Genomic DNA, 26,586 nt, shown 5'->3' on the forward strand with positions numbered 1-26,586 from the left:
AAGACAAGATGGGGAGAAAAGGGGAAGCACACAAACACAACATCCGAGAGCAGGGAGATGTGTGGAAGGGAGAGGGCCCGGGGGGAGGAGGCATGGGAAGAGGGGGGGGGGGCGGGAGAAGTATAAAGCACAAGGACACCAAGGACTTCCAGGACAGAAGTTGGTATTTCAAAAAGGGGAATTGGGGTGAAATTAGCGGGGGTAGAAAAGATCAAGGTTTTGGATGTGGGAGGATAAGAGATGGTGGTGAACAGCTGTTTTAAAGACTTGGAGGGTGGAGTGGGATTGAAGAGAGTGAGGGAGTTTGTTCCAGAGGCGGGAGAAAAGAGGAATGAAGGAGTGAAGGTGAGCAGAGAGTCTTGATTCTGGCAGTTTGACCATAAGAGGGTTGCAGGCAGATCTTGTGCGACCTGTAGGAATATTTGCGGGACACAGCCCAGAGAGAGCTGGGGGAGCAAGGCCGGAGAGGAGTCGGTAGAAGACGGAAAGACCACCAACCTGCCTGCGGTGAGTGAGTGAGAGGCCCTTGGAGTTAGCTTCATCGCGGGAGATTCCAATGATTCTGAATTTGTGACTTTTGCCTTCTTTGGTCTTCTTTTGTGACTTTGTGACTTTGTGACTTTTGAAAGTGACTTTTGTCTTCTTTCCTGGAAGTCTTTGGTGTCCTTGCGTTTTATACCTATCCTGCCTCCCCCCAAGCGCTCTACCTCCCACACATCTCCCGATGTCCCTGCCCTCAAATGTTGTGTTTGTGTGCTTCCTCCCCTTCTCTCCCCATCTTGTCGACCGCTCCCATTTTTATATACTTTGTTTACTTGTTTGTTTGATAAATGTTAGCTCTTTCACGAGCCTCGATTCTGTATACAAAAAAAAAAAAAAAATTTTTTTTTAAATATGTCGTGGTGACGTCATCGATAAATCCATGCCAGGTGTTACGTGCCTCTAGTCACATGACCATCATACCTGTGCTTGATAATTAACGATTGTTATTTATAAACGGAGTTTTGTGTAATGTTTTATTGATTGTTAACAAGTTGGGACGTCGTCACAAAACAAACCCAAACAATCCTTTAAACTATTTCTCACTTCATGGAATCATGCTGTAATTTCACAAAACAGTAATAAGTATGATAAACACCGTCCATCAAGGTGTCATCAGGTAGACTCGACAATCCAATCTTCACAAAATGAAAATAAGAAAAAGGTGAAGAATATGCAAAATTGACGTCATCGGGCACCTGTAAACGGTCCGTGAATATAATTTAAAAACATCTTGGACTGAAGGTAAAGAAGAGGAAGAAGAAGTAATCGATGGCTTATTACAGGTCGTTCGTTGATCCTCGTTATTACCCAATGTTGTTCGTAACGGCGTGACGTCACCTCTTGAGGGCGCGGCTTTGGAGCCGAGGCCCCGCCCACGTTTTACCCAAGACGGTAAGTTTCAGAAAGTTTTCACCAGGTGTGCGGCTTGTTTGGACGACGGTATAAAATTGTACCTGGACATAGACAGGTACAGTGGAGGTGTAAAAGTTTACACCTGTGCCGTGCCACGGTCCTACCGGTTAATATCCCGAGTGAAGGTGAATTCTGATTGCCAACGATGTGCTTATAACTGTGACGTCATTGTCCCTGTTGACGCCACTTCCACGGACTCTCTCGACCTGTAAGCTTCGTGAGTTTAATTTCCATGTAAATCAATGTTTGTGACGTCATTATCACAATCGAGACTTTAACAAATGCTTTTGTTTTACCTGCTGGGGTTTCTTTATTGCGTGAACGGGAAAATTTATTTATTTATTTTAAACCGCTCGTGTGAAGGTGTGTGTGTATAAAGGTAACATATTGTACACAATGACAATTGTTATATTCGATATCCTCTTTTTTTTTTTTTTAATGTAAGTTTATATTGTAAATGACGTCATTGATTGCGTGCGTGTTCTGCTCCTGAAGGTGAATTGTTGATGGAAAACAGAGTTCGTGTCATGGGACTCGTGGACTCAATTAGTAATCAGGAATCACCAATTTATCGGCAACACAAACTTAAGGTTTTATTCGACCAATTCCAGGTGCGACAGGTCGTTGTGTAGGTTTTAATCGACCAATTCCAGGTGCGACAGGTCGTTGTGTAGGTTTTAATCGACCAATTCCAGGTGCGACAGGTCGTTGTGTAGGTTTTAATCGACCAATTCCAGGTGCGACAGGTCGTTGTGTAGGTTTTAATCGACCAATTCCAGGTGCGACAGGTCGTTGTGTAGGTTTTAATCGACCAATTCCAGGTGCGACAGGTCGTTGTGTAGGTTTTAATCGACCAATTCCAGGTGCGACAGGTCCTTGTGTAGGTTTTAATCGACCAATTCCAGGTGCGACAGGTCGTTGTGTAGGTTTTAATCGACCAATTCCAGGTGCGACAGGTCGTTGTGTGCCGGTATCCTCGATTCTCCTCCGCACAGTCCCAACAATGGCTGTTGACTCTGTACGCACTTGCAGGTTGCGGGGGACAAGGGGGTTCATGGAAGCAGCTGGACCACACAAGTACCGACGACAGGGAAGAGATTCACCAGTAAAAATAAATAATTAAATAAATCAAACCATGATGGAACGATTTATCAACAAAAAAGTGAATAAGTTATTTGAAAAATCTTCGTCATGAGAAACCTTGAGTTAAAATCCATCACAACGAGATGATCTCGCATGAAGATTCCCCAAAGACCTCTGATTCCACGTGAGATCCAAAAAGCACGTGCTTGAGTACAGTGATGGTGACACACTGTACCGGGGCACGAGTACAGTGATGATGACGCACTGTACTGGGGCACGAGTACAGTGATGATGACACTGTACTGGGGCACGAGTACAGTGATGATGACGCAGTGCTCGTGCATGACCCTGACCGGTGGACTACATCCGGTGAGCCGTGTCCGACCAATTAAAATGGCCCCCATCCAAAAACCCAGGGTGGGTCCATGCCGACCTTGCAACACCTGATCTAACCTCGTTTTGTCGGCCCCCATTCTCCAGCTCCGCCAGTGACCGACAGGTTAAGACCCAAGTGTCGTCCCGTGATGGCCATCTTTGTTAAACCCATGATGTAAACGTTACGCCATGGGTTTGTGGCCTACATTTCTTCGCTTATTAACCTCGAGGACATTGCAGACAGAAGGGTATTTCAAATTTTATGGCCAGTCGCCTTTTACGGCCCTTTTTGTTGCCAAGCCTGTAATATGGCATTGCGTTGCCATGAGATTGTAAAATAAAGTTCGTTTGTCCGATAACTCTATTTACATCATCGCCAAAGGACTAAAACATTCCTTTGTCTGAAATGAATTCAGGACTACGTGTTGTGTTCGAGCGATGGTCGAGGAATCCATTTCATTCCGAGGAGGAATGGCGATGAATGCGTCCAGAGGCCTGGTGCGATTTATGTGAACTCCCCTCGACTTTCCTAACCCTATTTCTCACTTTTGCGAAAGAGTTATTTTATGGCCTCGCAATGCAGTCGTTTCCCAATCGTACACGATACATCAAAATGGTTGTTTGTGTTCGTACTACAGGAGATAAATGCACGTTGTAGGCGATAAACAGCCATTTGTTTGTAAAACAAAGCGATGAGACGATGTATGGTTGCTATGGATCCACGGACGATGTATGGTTGCTATGGATCCACGGACGATGTATGGTTGCTATGGATCCACGGACGATGTATGGTTGCTATGGATCCACGGACGATGTATGGTTGCTATGGATCCACGGACGATGTATGGTTGCTATGGATCCACGGACGATGTATGGTTGCTATGGAACCACGGACGATGTATGGTTGCTATGGATCCACGGACGATGTATGGTTGCTATGGATCCACGGACGATGTATGGTTGCTATGGATCCACGGACGATGTATGGTTGCTAGGGATCCACGGACGATGTATGGTTGCTATGGATCCACGGACGATGTATGGCTGCTATGGATCCACGGACGATGTATGGTTGCTATGGATCCACAGACGATGTATGGTTGCTATGGATCCACGGACGATGTATGGTTGCTATGGATCCACGGACGATGTATGGTTGCTATGGAACCACGGACGATGTATGGTTGCTATGGATCCACGGACGATGTATGGCTGCTATGCATCCACGGACGATGTATGGTTGCTATGGATCCACAGACGATGTATGGTTGCTATGGATCCACGGACGATGTATGGTTGCTATGGATCCACGGACGATGTATGGTTGTTATGGATCCACGGACGATGTATGGTCGCTATGGATCCACGGACGATGTATGGCTGCTATGGATCCACGGACGATGTATGGTTGCTATGGATCCACAGACGATGTATGGTTGCTATGGATCCACGGACGATGTATGGTTGTTATGGATCCACGGACGATGTATGGTTGCTATGGATCCACGGACGATGTATGGTTGCTATGGATCCACGGTTCAGTTCGTTGCCAGTTTTAACAATGAATTTTTTAAAACTTTTAGTTGTTTTTTTTCTTATTTTCGTTTAATCACCTGAACACACCTTTCGTGGGTTAAATGGTTCAAAGACATCATTTACGTGAACCGTAGTTCCTAAAAGGCCTTGTTTTTATTTGTTTATTTATTTTTCATTCATCGGAGACTCGTAATGGAGCTTCTGCCTACACCACATGCAGGATATCAACATCGGTAGACATCGGGGTACTTTTCTATGAATTGCAAGGACATTCGTCGAATATGGAGAAATCCATCTTGGACCTGGGTCGAAAGCCAAGGTTTCAGATGGGAACTGTAAAACAAGATGGCCCAGATTCTTTTGAACATCCACGTTTTACGTTTTCTACGATGCTTAAAGCTTGTAATGGAGTTTAAACTTTTATGAGTAGATTAAGGCTTCCAGATCCGGCCCATATATGTCCCAATGGAACGAATACCTGGGGAGTTTAAATCCTCCTCATCTGTCATGTTTCCCAGTTTTCCAACAGTCTCTGAAGGATCCACAATGATCAAAGACCCTTACATACTAAACATGTTTATTCCAGTCTCCCGGGTACAAGGTAATTGCTGGATCTTCTTTGTTTTATGCCATTGCAGGCCCGATGCCATGCGTTGATTCTGTCGAAGGGCATGCGAGGACGGTGGGCGAGACGCGTGGCTGTGGGGAAAGAGCAGCAAAGCTCCTCCCAGGCACCGGATCGGCCGAGGATGGTGAGTTACCGCCCATCGCGGTCTCTGTCCAATGCCTCTGCATGTCCGTAATTGGCCTCGTGTTTTCAGAGCAAATTCTTGGTGGTCACATTAACACATGGCGTCATCACATGCTCATGAGGAGCGACGATGGATCAAAAAAAACCCTTCTCTGCACTCTGTGAACCCATAAACCTCTATAAATATGTTTAGAAGATTGGGGGGGGGGGGGGGGGGTGTTGAATTGTGGTAAAATTATTGTATTGTTTGTGACTCGTGTTGCAGCGTATCAAAGGTGTCTGTTTGCTGATGTGTAGCATTACATGTACTCCTGTATTTTGTTGACTTGGTCGAGGGAAGATGGGGTGGATGACTATCTGACACTTAAGCTTTATTCTTCTTCGTTCCTCCGCAGCACGAGGCTGCAAGTGGTATCATTGGTCGAGGGTGTGGCTGTGCCACTGATGCAGTGCCGCCTGGAGGTTAGGACAGAATTTTATTTATTTATTCAGGGTGCCAGAGATAACTCGCCTACTCTTCGCGAAGGGCACTATGGAATCTTTGACATCCACCAACTAATTCTGGCAGATGGGACGCCGAGTTTAACACACGGTGTACACATTGATGCTTTGCCCTGCCTGTAAAACACCAGGATTACAGTTTTTAGCTGGGCCGAGATTCTATCCCAGGCTATCAGGCTCAGAGGCGAGTCATTATCTGTGTGCCAAGTTCGAACAAGATCAGTAAATGCATGTCCGAGAAAAGGTTTAGGGCGTGTTCAATATCGGTTTTTTTTACAACTAAAATGGCCGCCAGTCTACCAGTCGGCCATTTTGATCAATCGCAAAATAACGCGCGTGTATGCTGACATGTGCTGTGCTTGTGCCAAGTTTGAACGAAATCGGACCATGCATGTCTAATAAATTGTTGGACACATGTTTAAGTAACAGAATGGCTGCAAGTTGGCCATCTTGGATCTGATCTCAGAAATAACTTCTAGTTTAGGCCATCCTGCCAGGCCTGTTGTGAGTTATAAGTTGAGATGTTGTATGAGGGTTGTTCTTTTCAAAGTTGTGCCTTCGCTAGCAGCTCATGGTGTGTGTATATATATATATATATATATATATATATATATATATATATATATATATATATAACCTATCATCTCGAAACATGGCACGGAGGGGATGCTCATTGATCGGTGGATGTTTCTCGTGCAGAAGTGTCTCGAGTTGCACCGAAGTGCACACAACCAAAATGCCAAGAGCGAGAATTCCCTTGCAATACTGTACATGTCTCCTTCCGATGTGATATTCTTCAAGTCCAAAAATGGCATAACTAATCAAGGGCATAAATTGACGAAACGCCCTGAAACTCGAACTGGTTCTGTAACTTATCATAATAAAGCCAGATACAAAGTTTCAGTTGAGTATGTTAAAGGGTATGGGGAAACATCTGAAAACCCACAGGTGGGACGGAAGGACAGACAGAGAGCAAACCTATAGTCCCCTCCAGTGAAATCGGTAGGGGACTGATAACCACTGATGGTTAATGGGTTAAATTTCCTGAAATGTATTGCAGACTTGTAACAGTTAAGTTAGGGTTAGAAAGAACAATTTCAATTGTCTGCAATTGAATTTCAATTCCAAACAATTTCAATTGTCACCATGCCAGTTGGCTGGGTGTGGGTACCTATCTCACCAGCCATGGCTCTTCAGCAAAGGACTTCTGCGACTCACTGAGACTGACACAATCTGTCAATTTCCCGACCCGGATCTCAGTCAACGGAGCATCTTCTCTTCTGGACTTGGTTATGACTAACTTCCCTGAAAATGTCTGCTGCTCTTCTTCTGCTCCAATCGGCTCATCTGATCATGTGCTTGTTAAAGTGGGCATCTCTCTGACCATTCTCAGAGAGCCTCCTCAGCGTCGACGAGTCTGGCATTTCACTCAGGCCAACTGGCACGGTCTTCAAGCAGCCATCAATCATCTGGACTGGTCTCCCATCTCTACCGCCTCTGACATCCACTCATCCTGGGAATTCTTCCAAAGTAAATTGCTCTCTCTCATGCACAGATTTATCCCACCTTGTCTTCAGTTGTCATAACCTTCCTCCCGTCCGTGGTACACGGAATCTTGTCGTGAGGCTGTTGCCCAGCAACAACTTGCTTTCGTCTCCTGGAAAGCAAATCCAACGGAAGGAAATCTCATTTCCTTTTACAAAGCCCGAAACAAGTGTGTGTTCACCCTCAGGAGAGCCAAGAAACAACATCTCTCCGTTCTCAAGACCGAACTCTCTTATCTGTCTCCCTCTTCCAAATCCTGGTGGCATCTGGTCAAATCTGTTTCTGGTGTTTGTTCGCCCTCCATCCCCTCTCTCACCTCAAATGGCTACACGGCTGACTCCACACGTGAAAAAGCTGAATGCCTCAACTCTGTGTTTGCCTCTAAATCTTGTGTCCCAAACCCATCCCTCTTTGTACCCACCGAACCCAGTCATACCCAGCTGCTCCTGGACTCTGTGCCCTTTCCTCCTGACAAGGTGGAAAAGTTTCTGTCAAGCCTCGACTCTGATTCTGCAACTGGACCTGACGGCATCAGCTCACGGGTCCTAAAATCCTGTTCTTCCGCTCTTTCACTCTCTCTCTCTGTTCTCTTCACCCTCTCTTTTGCTCAAGTTCATCTGCCATCTGCTTGGAAATCGGCCAAGATCACCACTTTGCACAAACAATGTGCAAAAACAGATCCGAGCAACTACAGACCAATCAGCCTTCTCCCAATTATCAGCAAAGTCAGGGAATCCATCATTGCTTCGGATATGAAATCTTTCCTCTTCTCCAATGGCTTGATCTCTGATCATCAATTTGGTGTCAGACCTGGTCACTCTTCTCTGGACATGCTGCTTCTGCTTTCTCAACAATGGATGGAGGTCTTCAATGCCAAACAGGAAATTAGAGCTGTCTCCCTTGACATATAATGTGCCTTCGATACGGTCTGGCTCCCCGCTCTGCTCACAAAAACTCTCCTCCTTTGGTATCCATGGAAATCTCCATGCATGGCTGGCGGACTTCCTCTCTAGTCGTAGTCAACGTGTGGCCCTGAATGGGTTTCTCTCATCTCCTCTTCCTGTTCAGGCTGGAGTTCCCCAAGGCAGTGTTCTGGGCCCTGTGCTTTTTCTGGTCTTCATCAATGATCTCTGACTCTCTTGAAAATCCTCTCTATCTCTTTGCTGATGACTCTACTCTCTGTCGCTCCATTCCTCATCCCTCAGATTGACAAGTCTGCAGCCTCCTCCCTCTCTGCAGACCTGGACAAAATCACAGACTGGGCAAACAAGTGGAACATGTCTTTCAATCCTGACAAATCTCACATTCTTACGATGTCTCTCTGAAAAGACCGACTGGACAACCCTCCCATCTACTTTCTGAATAATCCTCTCCAAGAAGTTCTGTCACTCAAGCTTTTGGGTCTCACTATCTGCCATGATCTTTCCTGGGAAAACCACATTTCAAATCTGGCCTCCAAAGCCAGTCGCCGACTGGGCATCCTCCGTCGTGCGAAGTCCTTCCTTGGTACACCTGAGCTCCTCACCACATACAAGGCTTTCATCCGCAGCTCACTGGAATACTGCTCTCCCCTCCGGGCTGGTGCTCCTGCCTCACACCTAACTCGTCTTCACGCTGTTGAAACCAAAGCGTTCAGAATCATTGGGATCTCCCACGATGAAGCTAACTCCAAGGGCCTTTCACTCACTCGCCGCAGGCAGGTTGGTGGTCTTTCCGTCTTCTACCGACTCCTCTCTGGCCTTGCCCCCCCCCCCCCCAGCTCTCTCTGGGCTCTGTCCCCCAAATATTCCTTCAGGTTGCACAAGATCTGCCTGCAACCCTCTTATGGTTAAATGCCAAAATCAAGACTCTATGCTCACCTTTACTTAGTGCAAGGTGGGAACAAAGGAACCTCTAGTCTAGCAGACCTAATAGGACCTGGATACTTGGGTTAGGAAGTTCAAAATGAAACTCCACACTGCGTAGACTTGTCACCTCGTCATTTTCATTTATTTCGACCAATCAAACGATCAATTTCGGTCTTTAAAACAGCTGTTGACCACCATGTCTTATCTTCCCCCCATCCAAAACCTTGATCTTTTCTACCCCTGATAATTTCACCCCAAATCTACTTTTTTGAAATACCAACTTCTGTCCTGGAAGTTCTTGGTGTCCTTGTGTTTTATACTTCTCCCACCCCCCCCCCCCTCCCCCAAGCCCTCTCCCTTCCACACATCTCCCTGCTCTCAAATGTTGTGTTTGTGTGCTTCCCCTTCTCTCCCCATCTTGTCTTCCGCTCCCTCTTTTTATATATTTTGTTTCTGTTTGCTTTGTTTGTGAAATAAATGTTAGCTCTTTCATGAGCCTCGATTCAGTATACAAAAACAAACAACAACAAAAAAAAACAGTTCAGCGCTGATGTTCTATTTATAGAAAGATAGGTGAACAGTTTATACCAGATCGTGACAGTCGGGACTTTAATCCAAATCCTGGTGCCAAAAACTCTGGGGATCACACCCACAAACATTGCCGGAGTCGACGCACATGCCATGCGAGACCATGTGTAGCATACGAGTGAAAGGTCATCCTATTACTTTCGGAAATGGAAACTTTACTGCGGCACAGCGTCTGAGCAATACCACACAAAAGCTTCGTATCATTTCACTTTAACCGCCCTCGTAGTTGTGTTAAAGTTCTACATTTGCTTCGTATCGTTTATACTTAATCGCCGCCCTGCCAGGCCCCAAATAGCTCTTTATAAAACCCGACATTTGGCGTCACCTCTTACTGGGACATTTATCTCTTGGCTTTGTCAGATCAAACTGTCAGTGTGAGTCTTGACATAATAAGGGATTTTCCAGACGAAAATAAAATGGTTAAGATTGGAATCTGTATGATTCCGGTCCGGGGCTTCCATCAAACCGGGCGCACATCTTTCTCGTGCCACCTGTTCGCCATTCACGTGGCCGGCCGCATGAGTCACGCTCACGTGTCTGCGCCAGACACCGCACACTCAGGGCCAAGGATCTTGCTCGATGGAGGTTCACACTTTTCGTCTTCTTCTCCTTCGTCCACACGAAGGACTATTCCTCAACATCGGACAGTACTGCACCTAAACCAGGATGCTTGATTGAGGCACACCAAGGAAGTTATGGCATTCTATTCCATTAAACGTGGAATATGTTAAACAATTTTCGCAATTCTCAACAACGTCATGTAGTCTGAGAAGTCACAACAAATCGATGTGAGCAGCTCGGCATTAACTCCAAAAATGTATTTTTTGGGGAATTTCTCGTTGTTTGTTTGATCCTAATCCGCTTAGAGTGGTTAGTTTGTACTCAGGTGTGTCAATGGACGAATGACGTTAGTCTGTCATTATACAAAGCAGCATCGCATCTCTTAAGCACAAACATGTGACGGCCTTTGCTTACCCCTGACTAACAGGTTCATTCATTCTTCATTCATTCATTTGTTCTTTCGGTTTACACTTTCAGAGAATTGTATGTAGATATCGTGGCTCGTGGGAAAGCTAAATGAGAGAGTTTGGGGCATTACCTTACTGATGATATTGTGCTAAGGAACAGGTGTTTATTGGACACGGGGATAAAGTAAGGTAGATCATAGGTTTGTATGGGATCAACATGTACAGAGATGTTAGTCACCACCTTAATTTACTTGGGAGAACGACATTATTGCACAGGTGCAAATAAGGAATTCCATGAGCCAGAGGAAAAGGAGTAAAGGTGAGCAGAAGGTTTTTCAACTTGTGGATGTTCACAAGGAGTGCGTTGGTGAATGAATAACAACGGCCTGCTATGGGGAGGGTGGCTGAAAGAGGGTGAGAGGTGCAAGATCAACCGAGAGGATGAGATAACACTGACTCGTCTTCAGTGAGAAAAGTATGGCCTATGCCCACTAGGAAATGCCAAGGATGTCCAAATATGGCCTATGCCCACTAGGAAATGCCAAGTATGGCCTATGCCTACCAGGAAATGCCAAGTATGGCCTATGCCTACCAGGAAATGCCAAGAATGTCCAAATCTTTAATTTAGAGTTGTCCGTGGGCTGTGAGATGGGCATGATAACTACATGAGGTTCAATGAGGGAAATGGGTTTCTTTGTGAAAAGCACGAGTTATCAATGTTAAAAGCAGGAAGTATTTTTTTTCCACTCCATCACAGGTGGGGCCAATGAAATGGGGAATAAATCTCCAATCTTTCTCACGTGGGAAGGCAAAAGGGAAAATAAATGGTTTATTGCACCAATATGGGAAGGGGAGAGACGACACTTTAAATAACGGAACGGATCTGTAGGTCTACAAACACAGCGAGGGATGAAAGGACAAACACACAAACTTGTATACAGGATAAATATCCCTCCTAATGGTGCAGACAACACCAGATCATAGGATAGTGGGAAGCATGTTACAGGTAGTGAATTCCAGAGCGAGACAGCACAGCGATAAAACTATCTGCACAGCCTTTCGTTCTGCATCTTGGGTCAGCTATAGTGTATGGGTGAGCGGGGATGGCAAACCGAGTCTGGCGTCCAAACACTCGTATGGGAGGAACCAAGTTAGAAAGTCCAACAGAACATTTACCATGAAAATACGTGTAGAACAAACCAAGAGTGGCAATCGACCTACGGTGAGAGAGTGGTTGAAGAGTTGAACACATCTCCACACCAACCAGGTTGACTATGCGTTTCTGGAGCCTATCAAGTAAAGGTAAGTGGCAGGTCGGTGCTCCAGCCCAAATGTGACAAAAGTAATCTATGAGGGGACGTATAGTTGCCTTATACAGGTATAAAACAGCCTCAGCAGGTAAATACCTCTGCGCTCGATAAAGACAACCAACTCGCTAAGAGGCACTCTGAGCAATTCCAGAAATGTACTTATCTCAACGGGGATTAGAAGACATGTCCAGACCAAGAAGCCAAAGCTCCGATGATTCAGTTAAGGTTGAAGATCCCATGTGCACACAAGGGAAAGACCTGTTTCTAGAACGAGATATGGACAACAGTTTATTACCTCTGACACCAAAGGTGGATGCAGGTTATGTTTTCACCCCTGTCTGTCTGTCTGTCTGTTTGTCTGTGATCAAAATATCTCAGAGTTGTGGACAGATTCAGACGAAGTTTGGCAGAGATGTAGCGTATGTGACAAGGACGAAATGATTAGATTTTGGTGAAGATCCGGATTCGGATCCGGCTACTAGAATTTTAAAGTGATTCTTCACTATTGGGAGATAGGGCCAAAAATGATACATAGCAGGAGCAGGATATCTCAAAAAGTTGTGGATGGATTTGGACGAAAGTTGTTGGACAGGTTGTGTGTATGACGAGGAAGAATCGATTCCATTTTGGTGAAGATCCTGATCCGGATCCGGCTGGTAGAATTTTAGTGATTCTTCACCATTGAGTGATATGACCAACCAAGCGGAGGTATGCGCTCTACTGAGTGCCATTCTTGTTACCCTCGCCTGAGGAGAGGGCATTGCATTTGAGTTTGTTTGTTACTTGCCGGAAAAGATTCCGGCAAGTATGTTGATCGGTTGGTTTGTCTGTCTGTCTGTTTGGTCACAGCACTACGTCTACACCGTTGCACGTAGAATCGCCAAACTTTACACACATATTTGTCTTGCCCTGGAATAGACTGCCCAATTTTTAACTCTCTGCCCAAGGCCTCCATTATGACGTCATAATTCGACAATTCGACAAGTACAAAACTTCATCCAATCAAGATGAAATTTCTTGAGTGCCATGTCTGCATAAACTGGTGGAGAATTTTTTTTTAATGATGACGTCATCGGTCACGACGTGGTTCGGCCGCCATCTTGGGAAAAACCGAAAAACTTTGCACCTCTATATCTCCAAAAGTGCTGAATAGAAAAAATTGAGACATGGCTCATTGTAAATAACTCTCCATGGGAAATAAAATATGTTAATGATGATGTCATAGGTCCCTCCATTATGACATCATAATTCGACAAGTACAAAACTTCATCCGATCAAGATTAAATTTCTTGAGCATAATCTAGGAATAAATTAGTTTAGAAAACAAATAATGATGACGTCATCGGTCACGTGGTTCGGCCGCCATCTTGGAAAAACTGAAAAACTTTGCAGGTCTATATCTCCGAAAGCGCTGAATAGAAAAAATTGAGACATGGCTCATTGTAAAGAACTCTCCATCGGAAATAAAATATGTAAATGATGGTGTCATAGGTGCCTCCATTATGACGTCATAATTCGACAAGTACAAAACATCATCCGATCAAGATGAAATTTCTTGAGCATAATCTAAGAATAAATTAGTGGAGGAAAAAAATAATGGTGATGTCATCGATTACGTGGTTCAGCCGCCATATTTGTTCTAACACAAAAGCCTTAAAACCACTGAAAATATATCCTGGTGAGGGTTTGAAATCTCTGATTGCTCTTTTCTTGTTTTTTTTCTTTGCATTGTAGGCTACCATCCAGTCGTACCCCCACTTCCACACATTCTCCAAATCATTGTCCAGAGAAACTCCAACCTCATTACGAGTGGCGTTGAGTGAATCGGCAGATGTACAGTAGAGTCAGGAATCATCAGCATACACGGCTAGCTGAGACAGAACATTATCAGGAAGATCATTGATATAAACAAGGAACAATGTGGGACCAAGGACAGAACCCTGTGGAACACAAGAATTGATGGAGCAAGTAGAAGAAGATTGGCCCTCAAGTTTCACCTTAATCTTGCGATTTGTAAGGAAAGCTGAGATGATTGCATGCATCACTCCAGATAAACCATGTGACTGAAGCTTGTGGAGCATATCCAGATATCCCAAGCAAATAATTGAGCTTCACTCTTGAGCTCAAATGTCCTGTTGATATGATTCATAATTAAGGATAGCAGATCACCAGTAGAGCAAGAATAGTGAAGGCCATACTGGCAGTCAGTGAGAAGTTCATTGTCCTCCAGATGGCTGAGAAGTTTTTCATTGATGAAGCATTCAAATACCTTACTTATTACAGGAAGCAGGCTGATGGAGCGATAGTCACTTGGTTCGGAATGCTCACCGGCACCCTTGAAAACAGGGACTACAGAAGCCACTTTCCATGATGAAGGAAACACTGAAGCAGACAGGTACAGGTTGAATAGCTTTTGAAGAATCGGTGACAGTTCGGGACCAAACATCTTCAATACAATCACAGGGATTTCATCAGGACCAGTTGCTTTTGAAGCATCTAAAGTACGAATAATTCTGGCAACCTTCTTAGGAGTGATAAATGGGTTCTTTTTTTCATTTTTTTCATACTATTCGATCTACATCGGTGGAAAAATAACGGCAACGAGTAACCACCTTGGGAAAGAAGATGAAGCGATGTTTTGGGCGTGAGCCCTTTCTTCAAAGCAAGAGAAACCTCTTATGTTTTGAAGAGGAGCTCGTGCCAAAACATCGCTTCACCTTTTTCCACGGTCGTTTACATACCTATTTCACCATTAGGTTGAAGCAATTAATTGTGGAGGAGACAAATGAAGTGGAAGATGAGGAGGTAGTTGATGGACATTTTGATATTGCTATGTGCAGATTTCTACATTTCTGGGTGAAACAATGACAGATTGACCTTGGCTGCTGACGTAGTGGCTGGTCGCCTTTGGATCAACTACCGGCCAGCTCGCCTGGTGACATTTAAGATCACCACAAAGGAAGAGACCGTTAGGCCGAATGTTTAGGAGGAAATTCAAGTTAACGACGAGGAGCTCTATGTTTATGGAGTCACACGGACGTTAATACTCCACTCGCAGAACAGCGACAGGGAGGTAAGGCCAGAAGTATTCTAGACTCCAGAGCATCAGGGTCATCTTGATACTACGAATGCAAAAATGGCCTCTTTCCTCCGACTGCATGTTTCACACAATGGCCGCATGTTCCACACCATCCTAACATTTATTTACTCTTGTAGCCTCCCAACTTCTTCTCCAGTCCAACGAATATGTCATTCCATTGAAGACTTCTTCAATGGCAGGAAGATAAATGTTCGAAATTTTATGGATTTGTAACATTTCACTTCGTCATTTTTATGTCTCAGTATAATAATTGTTGTACAATGATGAGCAATTGAGAGCAAATGGAGGAAATGTGTAAGCCAATTAATCTTGTTTAATGGGCACAATTATTCCCACATTCTTGTGGGCTTGGCTGGGGGAAGCATGGCCCAATTGTTGGATGAAGCGGCTGACCTGGGCTGACTTTGACTAAGGTTAGGGCAGGTATTTGTGAGATTTGTTCATGATGCCGGTGATAGCTCGCCTACTCTTCACAGGAATCACCATGCCTGTGAATAGTTCAGAGCTGGATCAGGATTCAAACCCAGGCTAGGCAGCATTGAGTCGAGTGTGTACCTCTAGGCCTTCCTGTTAGCTCATTTAAGCCCATTGATAGTTTTAAATCGGAACAGCAACACTTTTGGTGGATATTTCATTCACTTTCGTCTTACTATAATTCACCAAATGTCCGTCCGTCTGTCTGTCTGTCCGTTCGAAGGTACCGCAAAAACTGCTGAACCAATCACAACGATATTTTGGGTGGGTAATCCTGGGATCCCCAGGAGTAAAATAGGCCATTTAGTTTTTCCAATTTCAGCTTTGGTCTCCAGCATGCTCAAGTTTGGACTCCCACATAACATTCACGTTCGCATAACGTTCATTGTGACGATGTTGTGACGATGTATGTGTTCACGGTAGTGTTTGACGTGACAGTGTGAACATAATTTCGTAATGTTTTTCGTTTCGTAATCCTTTAATGAACGTTTAATGTTTAATGTTTAATGAGCGTAAGAATGAGCGTCATGAAATATAAATCGTTTAAGTGACGATGTTTTCATTGTTGAAACGTGCGGATCCGAACGCATTGTGAAAACGTGCGTCCTATAGAAACGTGCGGATCCGAACGCATTGTGAAAACGTGCGTCCTATAGAAACGTGCAGATCCGAAGTAACACGGCAGCGTGTGCAAAGCGACTGAGAAACAGGTGTAGCGGCCACTTCTGTGTTACAGATTCGGCGCGTACTCTTCACACATAAACGTGCGACTGAGAAACAGGTGTGGCGGCCGCTTCCGTTTTGCAGATTTCAATCTTTTTTCAAACTTGGCACCATGTACTGTTTAGATTTTGATGATTTGCGTGTGATATGATTCAACGGATGTTTATATGAATCGTTTAAAGTAAAAAAAGCCTTCAATTTCTGATATTTTACCTTTTCATTTGGGCCTCCCAATTGAAGCCCCGCTCATAGGGTGGGTATTGCTGATAGTCATTTAAATGTCAAATGATGATGATAACCACTCCCTTTTGCATATGGCTGCCGAAGCAGTTTCCTTGGTTATTGGGCACAATCCTGGATGTGTCACCATTCCGACGCAGTATACACGAATGGCTCATTCATCCCAAGTAAGCTGGCACTCATTTTGCCGACCTCGGAAGGATGACAGGCTGAGTCAACCCATCTAGTGTTAATTCAACGGCACGACAGGTGCTTGAACTGAGGACCTTGTGATCTCGCGCCAGCAACCTTAACTGTTAAGCCAACACCTGGCTCAAATGTCAAATAATGTCCTTTAATTGATGTAAAGTGACATGTCCCAAGTTGTTATTTTGTTTTCATATTATTATCCCTCCCCTTGCATAGCAGGAGACGGGGATTTGTAATCGCTGCTGTGTTTCTGTCTGTGTGTCTCTCCAGGCCGTAACTTTTTACCATTTGAGTTTTGTCATCAAATTTTCACCAAAGCTTTATTACGATAATACGGAGAAGGCAAATTAATAATTTTGTCAAAAAAACAACAAAAGGTCAAAGGTGAAGGTTGCATAAAATCGCCAATTTTCATCTGAAATTTAAAGATTGCATGTTGATTGGGTTGATTAGGTCGCTGAATTAGGTTTACCAATCAAAAGGTAGGTAGGAGTCAATTGTTTGTTTTTTTCCAATCAAAAGGTAGGTAGGAGTCAATTGTTTGTTTTTTTCTTAAGATTCAAAGGTCAAGGTTGCCTAAAATCATCAATTTTCATTTTGTATTTTTTTAAAACTGTTTTTGTTATGGAAGAGGAAGAAGGAAGAATAAGAAGAAGTCTGATACAAATGGATGCGGACGGACTTTGCATTTCAGACATTTTCTAGTTCATTCTTATTACGCTGCGCACGCAAATTGAAAAGCCGGGTTAAGCAAGCCGGTTCACTTGTATCTGTTTGTCTTTCTAACCCGGTGTGCACCCTGGTACCCGGTGTGTACCCCGGTTTAGAATAGGTACACCGTATCCCTGCGTGTCATAAGAGGTGACTAAAAGGGTTGGCGTCAGGAAGGGCATCCGACCATAAAAACATTGCCTCAAAAAGGGAACCATGACAATTACAACATGTGGGCAGGGTACAGCCGGAAGCACCCCGTGGGGTAGCCCACTCCCTCTCGTCAAAACTCAAGATGGGGAACCCGATCAAAGCAAGGGTGGAAATCAATCCATTTTTGACGACGAAACGTCTGATGCCCCACGTGAGGATCGGTTTCTGAGGTTTGGGACATGGAATGTAGGGACAATGACAGGGAGATCAGGAAAAGTGGTGGAAGTATTGGTCAGAAGAAGAGTGGACATATGTTGTGTGCAGGAGACGAGATGGAAGGGAAGTGGTGTGAGAATGGTGAAGGGTAGGCAGGGACAGAAATACACGTTTGTGTGGCAAGGGTGCCTAGAAGGCGTGCATGGTGTTGGTGTCCTGTTTTCTGAGGAGTTTGCAGACAGTGTGGTGAGTGTGACTAGAGTGAGTGAAAGGTTGATGATGGTGAAAATGATGATTGGAAAGCTCTTGGTGAACGTCATCTCGGTATATGCTCCGCAGGTCGGTCGGAGCGATGAAGAGAAGGACAGGTTCTGGTGTGCGATAGAGTAGCTGATGGAAAACGTGAAAGATGAGGAAGTTGGTGTGGTGGGAGGAGACCTAAATGGACATGTGGGAAGGAGTATGGATAGTTTTGAGGGAGTTCATGGTGGTTACGGATATGGTGTGAGGAATGGAAAAGGTGAAAGGATTTTGGAGTTTGCTGATGGAGCTGATTTGTTGATTTGTAATACTCAGTTCCAGAAAGAGGATAATAAGCTTGTTACATACACTTCAGGTGGGTCGACGACAGCCGTTGAGGACCTGATGGTGCGTAGGCGAGATAGGGGGCACCTCCGGGACACAAAGGTGATCCCGGGGGAGGAGGCTGTTTCACAGCACCACTTGGTTGTCTGTGACATAAGGGTGAAAGGTGCGAGGAGAGCTCGGCGGGTGAAGTACCAAGCGAAAATGAAGGTGTGGAGGTTGAAAGAGGTGACAGTAAGTGAGGCAATAAAAGAGAGGCTGAGTAGGGTAGAGGATGATGTGGTTGAGCTTTAAAGTGGTTGGATGTCAATGAAAGATAGTCTGTTGGGAGCCGTTGGTGAGGTATGTGGATGGACAAAAGGACCACCGAGGCACTCGGAAACATGGTGGTGGGATGATGAAGTTGGAAAGAGGATTGACGAGACGAGGAAGAAGTTCAAGGAGTGGCAGAAGGCGAAGGGCACGGGGGCAGAAAAGGCAGACAGGAAAGTTATAAGGCTGCAAAGAAAGAGGTAGCAAAGGTGCAGGAGGCATAGGCATGTAGGAAAATGTTCGGAGAACGCTTGGATTCAGAAGAGGGTCAGAGAGCGGTATTCAGGATTGCAAAGCAGATAGCAAAAGAGGTGTGATGTGATGAGGGTGAGTTGCTTGAAGGATGAAGTGGGACAGATCGTTGTGGACCCAGATGGAATTAAAGGAAGATGGAAGAGATATGTGGAAATAATGTTGAATGCAGAGAATGAATGGGATGGCAACATAGAGAGTAACCCAGTTTTAGGATTGGCAGAGAAGATAACTGAGAAGGAAGTTGAGGAAGCGATAAAAGCAATGAAGAGTAGAAAAGCGGGAGGGCCGACGGGAATTGTGGGAAATATGTTGAAGGCAGCAGGAATTTGGGGTGTGAAGAGAATGACAGAGATCTGTAATCTGGTGGTGAAAGAAGGCCGCATTCCAGTGGTTGGGAACTGAGTACCCTCGTCCCTCTGTACAAGGGGAAAGGTGACCCTCTGGACTGTGGCTCGTATCAAGCGAAAACGTTATTGAAGCATGGAATGAAGGTATTGGAAAGGGTGTTGGAGAGGAGGATAAGGAAGAAGGTGAAGATCGACGAAATGCAGTTTGGATTTATGCCAGGAAGAGGAACGACAGACGTCTTTTTTATTGTGAGGCAGTTGCAGGAGAAGTACATGGAGAAGAGGAAGAAGTTGTTTCTTGGGTTTGTTGATCTGGAGAAAGCATTCGATAGGCTTCCACGCGAAGTAGTGACATGGTCATTGAGGAAGTTAGGAGTGGAGGAATGGTTGATCAGAGTAATGGAGGATTGGTTGATCAGAGTAGTGATGACAATGTACGAGAGAGAGCGCGCACAGCTGTAAAGCCGAAGGACGGGAACAGTGGTGAGTTTGAGGTGAAGGTGGGAGTGCATCAGGGGTTGGTACTAAGTCCACGACGATTTGTAGCAGTGATGGAGGTGCTGGCTCGGAACGTAAAGGAGGGTTTTGCTGTGGGAGTTGTTGTATGCAAATGTCTGGTGTTGTTTGCCGAAAGTATGGATGGACTGAAGGAGAAGATGAACAAGTGTAAGGAATGTATGGAGACAAAAGGTCTGAAGGTGGATATCGGAAAGACGAAGGTGATGGCAAGTGGTAAAGCATGTGGTGAGGTGGAAAGAACTGGGAAGTGGCCATGTGCTGTGTGCAGGAAGGGTGTCGGAGTGAACTCCATTCAATGTACAATGTGCGCTGAGTGGGTTCATCAAAAATGTTGTGGTTTGAGAGGGTCATTAACCAGTGTGGCAGCTACATTCAAATGTAAGGTGTGCACAGAGGGAGCTGCAGATGGGGGAAATGTTGAATTCTATGTTGGAGACAGTGTGAAGCTGGAAGGTGCGAAAACATTTTGTTTACCTCGGAGACATGCTGAATGGAGAAGGTAGATCAGACTCGGCAACGGTTGCTCGAGTCAGATGTGCATGGAAGAAGTTTCGGGAACTGAGTGGCATGCTGACGAGGAGGGGAGTTTCGTTGAAGCTGAAGGGAAAGGTGTATGCTGCATGTGTGAGAAGTGTTATGATTTATGGGAGCGAGACATGGGTAATGAACGTAGAGCAGCAACGAAGTCTGGAAAGGGTGGAAATGCGAATGGTTCAGTGGATGTGTGGAGCATCGTTGAGAGAGAGGAAGACAAATGATGAATTGCGAAAGATGATGGGAAGAGAGCCTGTGATTGATGCTGTGAAGAGAAACAGGTTGAGATGGTTTGATCATGTGTTGAGGAAGGATGAAAGTGACTGGTTGAGAAGAGTGATGGAAATGAATGTAGAAGGAAGTAGAGAAAGTAGAAGACGAGGAAGACCGAGAAAGACTTTGCTGAAGACGGTGGAAGAAGAAATGCGGGCAAGGGGGTTAACAAGGGGAGATGCAGAAAATATGGCAAAATGGAGAAGATTGTCATGGGGACCGCAAGGCTAACCCCCGCTCTAGCAGGGAAAATGGCGTTAAAATGCCTGTTGTTGTGTTGTTTCTGTCCTCCACCGTCAGTTTATGATTGCGGAACAATCTCATTTCAATTGAATGTTATATTATGAACACACTTCGGAAAACTAACGTGTAGTTTAGCATTCCTTTCGCCATGAATTCATCCCGATCTCAAACACGCACGGAGGAGTGAGATTACTGCTGTACTCTGCCTGCGCAGCAGTGAAACAAAATTAAAATCATTCCAAACAGGAAACTCTATTTTTAAGGATGTTGTAAAGGACACAAACAGGCACTGATAACTATTGTAATGTGTTAGGGTGGTGTAAAATACGCTGCATCAACCGTGGTGAAACTTACGGAATTTATTTCGACCATCTTTAAAATTCCCATTTTATTTCAATTTAATTATATATTTGAACAATGCAGAACATAAATCACCTTTTTGACACCTTCAAAAACCTTTCGTTAAGCAGTACTTGGACAAAATATTACGGCATTTTACGTCATCTCAACCAATCAAATTTTCCGCTTGTAGACCGCACACATGTCCTTGTTTCTCAAGATGGCGCAGGGTAATATTTTATGAACTTTCTAGTTGCTGTTGTACTTTGACCTCTGGTGCATTATGGGAGTTTTGATTGGGATTATACGTGGGCATGATGTAATGAACAATAATTTTGTTTTTTCTTCAGCAAATAGATTTCCTCGTTTCTTGCGATACTTGTATACACGAGGGCATTACACACAACAGATACCCCCTCAGGTCATGCACAATACAGGGGGTGGGGGGGGGGGGGGGGATTCAAATTAAGTGTATGTTCCTTTTCCCAGAATGCCAGGCAATTTGGGTAAATCGACCAAAGAATAATCACCCAGAATGTGCACTGAGGAATCTCTTCAGCTTCATTGCATCAGCAATCTTGTGCATTTGGCACCGATCTCAGGCTCCTGTCATTCAATGTCATTCAATCGTGGAGCCGTGCAGATCTGGCCGGCGTCCACAATCTTCCAAAAGATCCGTTAGTGTGGTAATGGATCCTGGCATAGGAGAATTAACAACCGATTCAGGAAGGGGAAAAGAGTAACTGACATATGGTGTTGTCATAAGCAGTGAGAAACGGGGACCAACGGATGATCCTGGGTGGCAGAGTGTCAAATGTCTCCTTATTCGGACCAAACAGACTAATCAGTGCGAATCCTGAAATGATGGCCGAGAAAGTCCTGACGAAATTTGCTGATGCCAAAAACAATTCCCAATCCTTCCTTGTCAAGTTTGGAATAGTTCTTCGCCGGGGACAGCGATCTGGAAGCACCTGCAACAGGTCTTTCTGTACCGTCGGCCATCATGTGAGATCACTTGCTACCCACTCAATACGACAGTCATCTCGTATCGGCACGAGATCCTTCTCTCGATCAAAATGAACGAGAACGCCGGACAACTTGAGTAGATCCTTGGAGGTCTGGAATGCTGATTGTTCAGTGGACCCCCAGCTCCAGGACACTCGTTTTTTCAAGAGACAAAGATGGTCCAAGACATTGCTCACATTCAGGATGTAATGACTAGAGCTGAACCAAACTGAGGTATGACTTCAATTCGGTCACGTCTCGTGAAGCAGGAGCTTGATTCGGACTTCACAGCTCGAACTTTCTCATCTGTCGGGTGTAGACCCCCCGGCATCAATTGTATGACCCAGGTAAGTGACATATGGCACCATAAACTTGCATTTGTCTCTGCAGGCGTAGGCCGGAGTCTGATATCTTCTTGAGGACTCAATCCAGGTTTTGTAGATGTTCAGCATCCGTATGAAGGGTAACTAGAGTATAATCCCGGTAACAAACGCCATTGCGTTCGGCAGCAATAAACTGTCCATGACGCGTTGATAGATGCCAGGTGCAGATTTCACTCTGACACCGAGTCGATGGTACCTGTACAACCCACGATGCGTGCTCATGGAAAGGTACTGTTTCAAATTCTCGTCCAAGCGGAGCAACTTCAAAATCCTTTCCACAATTCTGACTGAGCAATTCCATGCTCTATGCAGCATTCGGCACCTTCATGACCTGAACCATACATATTCGATTGGCAGGATTGCCCAAAATCACGCACTATGGATCTCCCCCCAAGCCTTTGTCTCGGCTGATATGACCACCTACTAGCAACGGTACCCAACCTATGGGCGGGGCTTCAATTGGGAGGCCCAAATGAAAAGGTAAAATATCAGAAATTGAAGGCTTTTTTTATTTTAAACGATTCATATAAACATCCGTTGAATCATATCACACACATGCAAATCATCAAAATCTAAACAGTACATGGCGCCCATGCACTGTTTAGTACATCCAAAACAGTACATCCAAAATGGCCGCCAGTCCACCGAGTCATGTTCAAACGCGCTTAATTTTGGAACCAAATAGTGTAGAAAAACATTATAGGTGTCATTTCCAACTAAATTGGGGATGCCCAGAGGTGAATGATGCTTTCAGTGAACTCCTAGGCATGTCAAGTGAGGTCAGTGAAGGCTCAATGTTACTGCTAGAGCGATTTGTGGTGCTGATGTACGATAGAACCAGTGAGAGCACGGAAGTGAATGATGCCAGGAAACAGCTCTTCACACAGAAGTATAGAACTCTAGAGAACATTCCTCCAACCCAGGCAACACTCAAGCAGCACATCAAGCGCACTTGCTACCAGGCCTACTGTTGGAACCAGGCATTGGTCATGGATCCAGAGATGCCAGACCCACCTGACTGGGGCTGGACAAAGGAGACAACTGGGTGGCAGCCTCTTTGGACCACTCTTCCTGAAGCATCAAAATCGTGCCATGAATTGATCGACTGTGGCTGCAAGAAAGGGTGCACTGGACGCTGCAAGTGTGCCAAAGCTGCATTCAAGTGCACTGCACTGTGCTTCTGTTCTGGAGACTGTTAGATTTAGATCATTACCAATTTTCATCATTGCACTTGATTTAATGTAAGCTTTGATGGACATACTTGGTTAACTACAGTTATTTTTTCAGAGGTTATTGCATCATTCCTTGCAGTGTAAACACTTTTTTTCATCATTTCTGGTCTTTGGGTGTTCTGTACCTATCCCTCCCTGTACCTGAAAAAATAAAGTTTTAAAAGTTCAAATGAACTTTTTCCTATAGCAGTTCCAACTGCAGTATCATAAAAATAGATATTTAACGTAATTTGACCGTGACCTAAATGCATGTCCTTGAGTTCTGGCGATCTCAAAAGTATCACCAAATGAATGGGCATCCCCAATTTAGTTGGAAATGACACCTATAAGCGCGTTTGAACATTCGACCCGGTGGACTGGCGGCCATTTTGGATTTGACCTCTCACGGTCCTCAGAGGTCAAATCTGACTTCCCTCCACATCTGAAAATAAACCTTATGGTATATACTAACTATGCTAGAAATTTCATGTTTTTCTCAAAAAATGCACAATTTGTTAAAATATGAGAGCTTATCCGCTGTACTATGTATATCACCCAGGCTGAGAGAAGAGCTTAACCCCGCTAACTGCGATCCTCTTCTTTACTGTGTGCGCATGTGTGTTTGTGCGTGTGCGCACATGTCAATAAATATAGAATAAGATCAGCATCAATCCGTATTTGTTCTCAGCTAAGTGTGTGTTTGTGTTTGTGCCATTTGGGGTTCATTGCTTCCACGTGTTCCTTGCTTTCCGCCCTGAGTTTTCATTTTATAAAACTTTTATCTTCCTATTCCATGTTTATGAAGAGCGAGTGTTGTCTCCAGCATAATAAATAATTTTGGGAAGGGATAAGCGCACCCAATTTTCAGCATGTAATTTCAAATTTATAATTGTAACCCTGAGTCATTGTTCACATGATCAAATTGCACTCTCCTCACACTCAGGCTATCCTGCGGATCATCTATTGCCATGTGACCGGGTGATGCTATGATGCTTGTTTGTATGTACACTTCGACACCACCGGGAATTGAACTTCAGGATCGCCCAATTAATAAACCAAGTTGTACAAATTGTTGCGGACACGGTTAAAGATGTTATTTACCGAGCGGTTGGTATTACCGTGACCGAACAGTTCCCCCGATTCTTCCCCAACTCACCCGATTCGCCCAGACGTTGGCCAAATCGCGCTATGCCAAATCAATGATGGAAAGGACACGACGACTGGGAAAGAGGAAACGACGCAAGGGGTACAGTTCTCAAGACCTCCGGAGGAGGGTATAATTACAGTGGTGGAGAAAAGGGGTAGATTACAAGGCAGTGAGGTAAAGACACAGAAGAGATGGGCACTTAATTACCGTCTTATCTTTTCCCAGACAGACCTCAGACAAACGGAACAAGGCAGACTTACACAGGGATTGATGGCAGGAAGGGACAGGTAGGTCGATAGCACAAGGTGCACCTTGGCTCGGGGACAGGATAAAGCACGGTCCAGAAGATGCGGGGAGGCCTCACAGCGCTCAGAGGGGACGTCTTTCTTGCTTCAAGCTCAGCGCGCATCTGACGTCCCCTCCCCCTCACTGCGCATGCTCAGCCGGGAGTGACACGCCCTCGGCTGGTTGGTTCTGCCCCACTGGGGCCGGTCCGCCGCTTCCATTGGGTGCGGGGGTTACCGGGCTCCGCCCTTGACGAGGAGCTGACAGGGAGCCCCTATTTGGTAACCCCGTCGAGCACATGTTTGATGGCGGCTCGTTGGGAAGGCCTGGTGCCCTCCCAACACCCCCTACCAACCAAGCCGGAGTGAGGACGCGCACTTCCTGCGCTCGTTGTTGTTGTTGTTGTTGTTGTTGTTGAACTGTGAGGAAGAGCTGCGGGGAGGTATTGGGAGGTCCTAAACTTCCTAACGGTGCCATACAATCACATTCTGGTGCAACGAAGGGTCAGAATTAATGGAAACGAGTCCTTAACTGACATAGACTAAGAATAACTAGCAAGATGTCCTATAGTTGTCTTACATGAGATGCGGTGAACCTGGGCACGACATTTAATGGGGGAAATAGGGGGAGGTCGGGTCTACAGAGTGTTGTTTACAGAAAATGGGACTAGGGAATGGGGGATTGGGGATAGTTGGGAAGTATTGAGGAAATAGGGGAATATTTACAAGCGGATATGGATGGATGCAAATCCCATATCCGCAACACTATATATGTTGGAACCCATCTGTGGATCGGTCCCATCGGCCGATGGGTCTGACCCGTTTGGCGACCCATCTGTGGATGCACGAGAAATGACAATGCAGACCCATCGGCCGATGGGTCTGCGCCATCTGCGGATGTGTTAGTTAGGGTTGTTAGGGTTAGTTGTTAGGGTTAGGGGTAGGGTTGTTAGGGTTAGGGTTAGGTTAGGGTTAGGGTTAGGGTTAGGTTAACTCATCCACCATTGATGCATACACATTCCTTCAAGGTGAACAACACATCCGCAGATGGCGCAGACCCATCGGCCGATGGGTCTGCATTGTCATTTCTCGTGCATCCACAGATGGGTCGCCAAACGGGTCAGACCCATCGGCCGATGGGACCGATCCACAGATGGGTTCCAACATATATATGTAATCATATGCAAATATATTCATCCACAAGCTTCAGTTCATTACAAAAGAATAGTGACTATAAAACCACAGAAACAACTTGTTTCCAAAGAAAAAGATCCCATTCTCGCTATACTTTTGATGTTATTTCCGAAGAGAAGGTTTCACTCGATATTCACTTCATGGGAACCAATATTTTGTGAGCTGTCCTAGATACCTGAGTGGAAAACAG

General features: G+C 45.1%; 1 protein-coding gene across 1 annotated transcript in view; it reads left to right on the forward strand.

Annotated features, from left to right (window-relative positions):
* Window positions 1-1,428: 1,428 nt before the first annotated feature.
* The window catches only part of LOC137415053 (thyroid hormone receptor beta-A-like), a 53,095-nt gene continuing 27,937 nt past the window's right edge, over window positions 1,429-26,586 (forward strand). The window contains exons 1-2 of the mRNA XM_068100611.2: window positions 1,429-1,663; window positions 5,088-5,201. The gene's annotated coding sequence lies outside the window, so the exon portion shown is untranslated. The remainder of the gene's footprint in view (window positions 1,664-5,087; window positions 5,202-26,586) is intronic.

The sequence above is a fragment of the Myxine glutinosa genome, chromosome 12, assembly GCF_964187855.1.
Source record: "Myxine glutinosa chromosome 12, kmMyxGlut1.1, whole genome shotgun sequence".
NCBI classification, from domain to species: Eukaryota; Metazoa; Chordata; class Myxini; order Myxiniformes; family Myxinidae; genus Myxine; species Myxine glutinosa.